This window comes from Chrysochloris asiatica, unplaced genomic scaffold (genome assembly GCF_000296735.1).
Source record: "Chrysochloris asiatica unplaced genomic scaffold, ChrAsi1.0 scaffold00458, whole genome shotgun sequence".
Taxonomy (NCBI): domain Eukaryota; kingdom Metazoa; phylum Chordata; class Mammalia; order Afrosoricida; family Chrysochloridae; genus Chrysochloris; species Chrysochloris asiatica.
In genome coordinates, this window is record NW_006408976.1 from 638,917 (window position 1) to 648,234 (window position 9,318).

General features: G+C 42.4%; 1 protein-coding gene and 1 pseudogene across 2 annotated transcripts in view; both read left to right on the forward strand.

The window, feature by feature from the left end:
- The window catches only part of PLAG1 (pleiomorphic adenoma gene 1), a 74,883-nt gene that overhangs the window by 30,749 nt on the left and 34,816 nt on the right, over positions 1–9,318 (forward strand). The window lies entirely within an intron of this gene.
- On the forward strand, positions 4,636–6,229 carry LOC102828008 (annotated as a pseudogene).

The following is a 9,318-nucleotide window of genomic DNA, read 5'->3' on the forward strand; positions in this document are numbered from 1 at the left end:
TAAAAAAAAAAAAGAAAGAAATATAATTTAAAAAAAAAAAAGTTCATGGAAAAATGGCATTAAAAGATAACAAAGTTTTTCCACAAACTTTTTGAAGCCCTTCTTCCCTCGTACTATGCCAAAAACCTTTCACACACATCTCATATTATGTGAAGGCGTAGTCTTCTCACATGGAGCCTCCCATTGTTTCTTCCTCAAAGATTTTGTTGGCTGTGGTTGTGGATAGGAGCTTGTGCTGCAAAAAAGCAGCTCAAATTTTTAAGACAAATCAGGCCTTTGGGGCAGCACATATTTCTGAGCAACACGCTGAATATTCTGCCTCTGTGATTTAGCCCTAAGAACTACGCTAGACACTTAACACTTGTTTAAAATTCAGGCAGCAGTCATATAAGGTGTGTTTGTTCTCATCTTGCAGAGGAAAAACGCTCAAGAAAGATTAAATTTACTGCCCAAAATTGCACTGATTATTTAGGGGCAATTGGGATTCAAACCCAGTTCTGCTTCCTAAATTTAAGTCCTTGGCCATCAAGTTACCGCTCATGTTACTCTGATACCAAAGTAGGGAAGAGAACAGGGCGTGGTAGCAAATGAGGACTCTGTCCTGCTGTGGAGGTGGGGCCCGCCCTTGCCAGGGGATCTCCTTTCAAAGTTTCACCAAAGAGGACCCTGAGGCTTCACATTGCCTCTCAGGAAACAATGCACAACTCTGAGTTTTTCATTTATGAAGGTCAGATTTCTTTAATATTAACCTGGATACAAATTCAAAGGAGAATCACCTCCTAAATTCTCTCTCAGACAGTAGCAAAGGTACATAAATACTGGTTGCCTTCAGAATAGTCTAAACAAGGTAAAGAACAAATTATATAGTGCTGATGTTTAGAATAATTTGTAAATTATCAGAATAATTTAAAAGCTGTAAGCCTATGATAAGATGATTCATGCAAGGCTCCTCCACCCACTTCTAGTCTGTCACATAATTTCATTCTGTCTCTCCTGCTTGCTCTTTGCTCCAGACACAGTGACTTGCATGAAAGTACCCAGACCCATCATAGATTTCCATTCCCTTTACCTGGAATATCTGCTCTTTTGTTATCTTGGCATGAGTGTTACTTCCAGCCAATTATCAATACCAATTAGCATGGCATTTATTTTCAAGGCTACTTCTAATGAACACATTAAAAAGGTGTGTACAGAGACTGAAATGAAAAAGCCTCAGTGGGTACTTCCTTTGGTATTTGATGAATGGAACTGGTCCCAGAATATGTAGACCTTGGTTCCAGTTAGGCTATATTCCTGGAGTCTTATATCATGGAGCATGAAGTGCCAATCCGTGAGGCAACAGGTGAATTGCCCTGGTGTCCTCTCAATGTGACAGCTGAACATGTGTGGCTGTAAATCTTTGGGGATGCTGTTCCTTCCCCTTAAGGACAGAATACAACTCTTCAACCTACTCCTATATCTACACACAACCCCATCCCCTTATGAGTTTTGTGATTTTGAGTCATTGTCCTTATAAAACCAGAAGGATATTAGTTCTTCAGTTCACAGAAAGGATTTGTTTTTAGACTTTATAGTAAATTACTATAGTAAATTTTAGTAAAGTTTTTCTCAATAAGAAAAATTTATTCTTTTTGGTAAAATAAGTTTTTCTAATTATGAATGTAAGAAAAGATATAGGAAAGCCTATATCCTGCTAACATTTTATTTACAGTGTACCTAGGCACTTTAAAGGGTATTGTTGGGGGATAGTTTTAAGTGTGTACTTTCAGATTTAGAATCATTGAATATACTTATTCTGGGTCATGCTTTTAAAGATTGGATATTATATCAGTATTTCCCATGTGATTTAATATTCTTTAGTTGCATAGTTTTTAATGGCTGCATATTGTTCTATACTATACACATACTTTTTCCCCTTTTGTTAGACTTGCCAAATTTTATTTTTGTAATACAAGGAGCCTTCAGAAAGTTCCTGGATAAATTCTGTTAGCTTTTAATTCCATTTTTCCACTAATTTTTTTTTAAAACTTTTATTGTGAATTGAGTGAAGGATTATGAGCAGATTATCATCAGTTTTGCATTAAGCAAATCATACGCTTTTTTGCATTTCAATGATTGCACAATGTTCTTTCCATGTAATATCAAGTTTTCCCATGTCCACCATCCCTGTGATTCTTGTTTCCATTCAACCTTCTCTTCCAACCTTTCTAGATTTTATATTTAGGTAAATGCTACCCTTTGGATCTTGAATGGTTGACCATTCCATGGAGTGCATATCTTAACTAGTGGTGTTGTCTCCCCAGGCCCAGCAACTCATTCCCTCAAGGTATTGGTTAATGTTTAAGAAGTTTTTATAAATTTGTCCCCTGTATGTTCCACCATGTGTTCATGGATATGTTTGCAGCAAAAGTAAATATCCATGTACAGATATCCTATAAAACCTTAATATATTTGTGGGTATACTCCCACCACCACCCCCAAACCCATTCTGCCGATGTATCTGTACATGTAACTAACTACCTGTGGTAGTGGTGGTGGTGGTGTGCCAACAAGTCAGTGCCAACTCATAGTGACCCTGTATAGGGTTTTTGAGGCTGTAAATCTTTATGGGAGCAGAAAGCATCATCTTTCTCCCACAAAGCAACTAGTAGATCTGAACTACTGATCTTTCGGTTGGCAGCCCAGCTAGTAATCCACTACACTACCAGGGACCCTTGTAACTAAAACTACCTGTGTTGTTGTTGTTGTTGTTATGTGCCGTGGAGTCAGTTCCAACTCTCAGTGACCCTGTACAGGGTTTGCTAGGCTGTAAATATTTTACGGGAGCAGAAAGCCTCATCTTTCTCCCGCGGAACAGCTGGTAGTTTCAAACTGCTGACGCTGAGGTTAGCAGCCCGATTCATAACCACTACACTACCAGAGTTCCTGTAACTACCTATAGATTACTGTTAATGTAGGATTTCCACAAACTTTTTGAACACCCTTAAACTTATACTTAAATTTTTATTTTTATTTTTTGCTTACATTTTTAGAGATAGAAATAGGCTGACATATGTGATTTTTTTTCTAAGACTTTAATTACATATTTCCACAATGTAGTCCAGAAAAGATTTCAACAGTTTACATTCTCTTCAGCATTAACTAAGAGATGTAATTCTTCACCACAGGTTTTACTTGTTTGTTTTTGTACAAGCAAGAACACCCTTCACCTCTTTTCCACAATGGCTGTTCCAGCCTTCCTGCTGTCCCTGGGCCAAGCACCATGCCTCTTTCTCCTTCTTAGCAAAGAAAAAGTCCTTCAGTACTGGCCAAATTGAACAGTCTTTGGATTTCTTGCTGCTTCTCTTCTACCAAAAATAAAAACTTCCCAGGATGAGTATACATCCCTTCAAAGTCAATAAAGATAACTCCATCTGTTAGCCAAGATTAAAAACAATCTCTGGATCCCATTCTGCCGTCTCCTAAGAATGGTCCATTTTCTTTCCTGACCCTTTCGTCTCAAACAAGCATTCACTTCTCTCTCTTACCTGGGATCCTGCTTCTCCTTTAGTTTTTGTTTTTTTCATTTTTGGGTGTAAACCTCTTTTAAAGAAAGCATTCTCTTGCTCTGAGTCTTTTCTTTATCACTCAACTAGTGTTGGTGGTGGTGGTATGCCATGGAGTCAGTTCCAACTCAATAGTGACCCTGTACAGGGTTTCCAAGGCTGTAAATCTTTACGGGAGCCTCATCTTTCTCCCACAGAATAGCTGGTAGTTTCCAAGTGCTATCCTTGATGTTAGCAGCCCAATTTGTAACCACTACGCTACCAGAGCTCCTTAGTTATACTCAATTAGATGGTTTTCTCTTCCCGCACTTCCAATTCTCTCACTCCTTCCCATCCCACTTTACTTTAAAAGCATTCTTAATAAAGTTTGATGTCGTCATACCTAACTAATGAATTCTATGCAAGAATCATGGGATGGTACTATGGTTTTAAAAAGTGTTTAAGAGCAAAGATGTCAGCTTGAGGATTAATGTGCGCCTGACCCAAACCATGGTATTTTCAGTAACCTCATATGCATGTGCTGGACAATGAATAAGGAAGACCGTAGAAGAATTGATGCTTTTGAGTTATGGTGTTGGAGGAGAATATTGAAAGTGCCATGGGCTGCCAAAAGAACCAACAGATCTGTGTTGGAAGAAGTGCATCCAGAGTGCTCCCTGGAGGCCAAGATGGCCAAACTTCGTTTCTCATACTTCAGACATATTGTCAGGAGGGACCAATTGCTGGAGAAGAATATCATGTTTGGTACGGTGGAGGGTCAGAAAAAAAGAGGACCACCCCCAATGGATTGGCCAAGTGGCAGCATCGATGGACTCAAGGGTGGCAACAGTAGTGAGGTTGGCCCAGGATCAGGCAGTGTTTTATTTTGCTGTGCATAAGGTCACTATGAATCGGTACCACTTGATGGCATCTAACGACAGCTATGGTTCTTACGAATATTTTAGCCTTATTTTTCTTCCTTCCTTCTCCATTTAAATTACCTGGATTGGTATCATAGCAGTGGCCTTTAGACAGACTGTCAAAAATGGCAGTAACCGAGCCTCCTCACCAGTCTTGCATCCGCAGCGCAGCCCGAGCCGGACCACACCGCAGGACCCCAGCAGCCATGTCGAAACCCCATAGTGAAGTGGGATCCGCCTTCATTCAGACCCAGCAGCTGCATGCAGCCTTGGCCGACATGTCCCTGTAGCACATGTGCCACCTGGACATTGACTCAGTGCCCATCACGGCCCAAAACACTGGCATCATCTGTACCATTGGCCCAGCTTCCCGGTCAGTGGAAATGTTGCAGGAGATGATTAAGTCTGGAATGAATGTGGCCTGTCTGAACTTCTCTCATGGAACTCATGAGTACCATGCAGAGACCATCAAGAATGTGCGCATTGCCACAGAGAGCTTTGCTTCTGATTCCATTCTCTACCGGCCAGTTGCTGTGGCCCTGGACACTAAGGACCCTGAGATCCGAACTGGGCTCGTCAAGGGCAGCGGCACCGCAGAGGTGGAGCTGAAGAAGAGCGCCACTCTCAAGATTACTCTGGATAATGCATACATGGAAAAGTGTGACGAGAACGTTCTGTGGCTGGACTACTCGAACATTTGCAGAATGGTGGAAGTAGGCAGCAAGATCTATGTGGATGATGGGCTTATTTCTCTGTAGGTGAAGGATAAAGGTGCTGACTTCTTGCTCACAGAGGTAGAAAACAGGGCTCACTGGACAGCAAGAAGGGCGTGAACCTCCCTGGGGCTGCTGTGTCGGAAAAGGACATCCAGAATCTGAAGTTTGGGGTAGAGCAGGACATAGATAGGGTGTTTGCACCGTTTATCCACAAGGCAGCCAATGTCCATGATGTTAGGAAGGTCCTGGGAGAGAAATGCAAGAACACCAAGATAATCAGCAAAATCGAGAATCACGAGGGAGTTAGAAGGTTCGATGAGATCCTGGAGGCCAGCGATGGGATCATGGTGGCTCATGGTGATCTGGGTGTTTAGATTCCTGCAGAGAAGGTCTTCTTAGCCCAGAAGATGATGATTGGGTGGTGCAGCCGAGCTGGAAAACCTGTCATCTGTGCCTCACAGATGCTGGAGAGCATGATCAAGAAGCCCCACCCCACCCGGGCTGAGGGTAGTGATGTGGCCAATGCAGTCCTGAGTGGAGCTGACTGTATCATGCTGTCTGGTGAAACGGCCAAAAGTAACTACCTGCTGGAGGCTGTGCGCATGCAGCATTTGACTGCCGGTGAGGCAGAGGCTGCTATCTACCTCTTGCAATTGTTTGAAGAGCTCCGCTTTCTGACATCCATTACCAGCGACCCCACAGAAGCCGCCGCCATGGTGCCGTGGAGGCATCGTTCAAGTGCTGCAGTGGGGTCATTATCCTCCTCACCAAGTCTGGCAGGTCTGCTCACCTGGTGGCCAGATACAGTCCCCATGCCCCTAGCATCGCTGTGACCCAGAACCACCAGACAGCTCGTCAAGCCCACTTGTACCATGGCATCTTCCCCGTGCTTTGTAAGGACACCATGCTGTCAGCCTGGGCTAAGGATGTGGATCTCCTAGTGAACCTGGCTACGAATGTCGGCAAAGCCCAGGGCTTCTTTAAGACTGGCGATGTGGTCATTGTGCTAATCGGATGGAGCCCTGACTTCGGCTTCACCAACACCATGCGTGTCGTGCCAGTACCATGATGAGCCTGGGACCCTTCCTCTATCCCCTGCCCTCTCCCCTGCCCCGAACCCTTCCATTAGGTCAGCAACATTTGTAGTGCTTACTCGGGGCTGTAGTGCAGCACTGGTGGGCTGGGACACCAGGGAAGAAAGCTAAGAATCTCTGTTGAGGTTCTTATGGCTGTTTTAAGACCCTGCTCAGGTGGGACTAGCTCAGAGCCTGGCTGCCCATCTTGAGGCTCCCCCAAGCAAGGGAAGAATGAGAGGTGCAGGACTGGAAGCCCTGAGCTTATTTAATGCAAGAGGTCAACAAGAGCCCACTCTTTTGTGTATTTGATTCAGTTCCTGTAGAAAATGGATACCCAAAGAATGATCCGCCCTGGCTTGGGGTCGGGAGACAGCAAGAGCAGGGGCCTTAGGGCATGGGGCAGTGGTTCCAGCAGAAGCGGGCTCCGGCTCTGGCCCTTGTTTGCCCAGCTCCTCAGTCTCCATCCTCCCCACCATGCTGTTTGTGCACTTGGGCCCCTCTGTTTTCTGGCACTCTTCAGTTGTCAAACTTTCCACCCTCCACCTTCCATGTTGCCCACTACTGCAGCCACCTCCAGGCCTGTTGCTGTAGAGCCTACTTGTATGTCAAAAAACAACAGCTGAAGCAAAAAAAAAAAAAACAACAACAAACAAAACAAGAATGGCAGTAACCATAACTAACAACATTCAAAAATCCATTGAAATGGCCACACAGAATTCAGGCATCATACTCACAGTTACAGGTTTTTTAGGGAAGTTAACAGTTACAATTGTTGTTATTGTTGTTAGGTGCCATCGAGTCAGAACCAACTTATAGCGACCCTATGTACAACAAAACGAAATACTGCCGGGTTATGGGCCAACCTCAAAATTGTTGCCACGCTGGAGCCCATTGATGCTACCACTTTGCCAGTCCATCTTGCTGGGGATCTTCCTCTTTTTCTCTGACCCTCCACTTCACCAAACATGATACCTTTCTTCAGCAACTGTCGCTCCTAACAGTATATCCCAAGTATGAGAGACGAACTTTGGCCATCCTGGTCTCCAAGGAGCACTCTGTCTGTACATCTTCCAACACAGATCTGTTGGTTCTTTTGGCAGCCCATGGCACTTTCAATATTCTCCTCCAACACCATAACTCAAAAGCATAAATTCTTCTAGTCTTCCTTATTCACTGTCCAGCTTTGCATGCATATGAGGTTATTGAAAATACAATGGCTTGGGTCAGGTGCACCTTAGTCCTCAAGCTGACATCTTTGCTCTTCAACACTTTAAAAAATTCCTGTGCAGCAGATTTGCCTAATGCAATACATCATTTGATTTCTTGACTGCTGCTGCCATGAGTGTTGATAGTTGATCCAAGAAGAATGAAGTCCTTGACAACTTCAATCTTTTCTCCATTGATAAGAATGTTGTTTATTGGTCCAGTGATGAGGATTTTTGTTTTCTTTGAGATGCAATCCATACCAAAGGCTGTGGTCTTTGATCTTCATTAGTAAATATTATAAGTCCTCTTCACTTTCATATTGCATATTGCAGGTTATTAATGAGTCTTCCTCCAATCCTGATGCCACAGTTTTCTTCATATAACTCTGCTTCTTGCATTATTTGCTCAGCATACAGGTTGAATAAGTATGGTAAAAGAATGCAACCCTTTCGCATACTTTTCTTAATTTTAACCCATTCAGTATCCCCATGTTCTGTTCCAACAACTGCCTCTTTGTCCATGTACAGATTCTTCATGAGCACAATTAAGAGTTGCGGAATACTCATACTTTGCATTGTTGTCCATAGCGTGTCATGATCCACACAATTGAAAGCCTTTGCATAGTCAGTAAAGCACAGGTAAACATCTTCATGGTATTCTCTGCTTTCAGCCAAGATCCATTGGACATCAGGAATGATAGCCCTCGTTCCATGTCCTCTTCTGAATCCAGCTTGAACCTCTGGAAGTTCCCTGTCAATGTATGCTTGCAGCCGTTTCTGTATTACCTTTAATAAAACTTTACTCACATGGAATATAATGAAAGTCAAGGCTTGAATTTTTTCTTCAGTTCCCCCAGCTTGAGAAATGCTGAGTGTGTTCTTCCCTTTTGGTTTTCTGACTCTAGATCTTTGCAAATTTTATTGTAACATTTGGCTTTATCTTCTCGAGCTGATCTTTGAAATTTTCTGTTCAGCTCTTGAACCTCCTCATTTCTTCCATGTGCTTTAGCATCTCTATGCTGGAGAGCAAGTTTCAGTCTCTTCTGACATCCATTTTGACCTTTTCCTTCTTTCTTGTCTTTGTAATGGCTTTTTGCTTTCTTCCTATAAGTTGTTCTTAATGTCATCCTACAATTCTTCTGGTCTTCATTCTTTAGTGTTTAATGTATCAAATCTGTTCTTCAGATGATCTCTAAATTCAGGTGGGACATATTCAAGGTCATAATTTGGCTCTCGTGGATTTGTTTTCATTTTCTTCCACTTCAGCTTGAATTTACATATGAGCCATTGATAGTCTGTTCCACAGTCTGCCCCTGCCTGGCCTTGTTTTAATTGATGAATGGAGCTTTTCCATTGTCTCTTTCCACAGATGTAGTCAATTTGATTTCTATGTATTCCATCTGGTGAGGTACATGTGTATAGTCGTCTGTTATATGCTGTCAAAAGAAGGTATTTGAAATGAACAAGTCAGTGATTTTGCAGAATTCTATCATGCGATCTCCAGCATTATTTCTATCACCAAGGCCATATTTTCCAACTATTGATCCTCCCTCTTTGTTCCCAACCTTTGCATTCCAATCACCAGTAATGATCAATACATCTTAATTGCATGTTGATCAATTTCAGGTTGAAAAAGTTGGTAGATTTCTTCTATTTTTTCCTCACTGGCTTTAGTGGTTGGTGCCTAAATTTGAATAATAGTGGTATTAACTTCCCTGTAGGCACATGGATATTATCCTGTCACAGACAGCATTGTATCTCATGACTGATCTGTATTTATTCTTTTTTAATGTTTTATTGTGAATTATATGATAGTTTACATGGGAGAACCTTAGTCTTACATTCATTCCATCGTATATCATCTCATTGCCATGGTT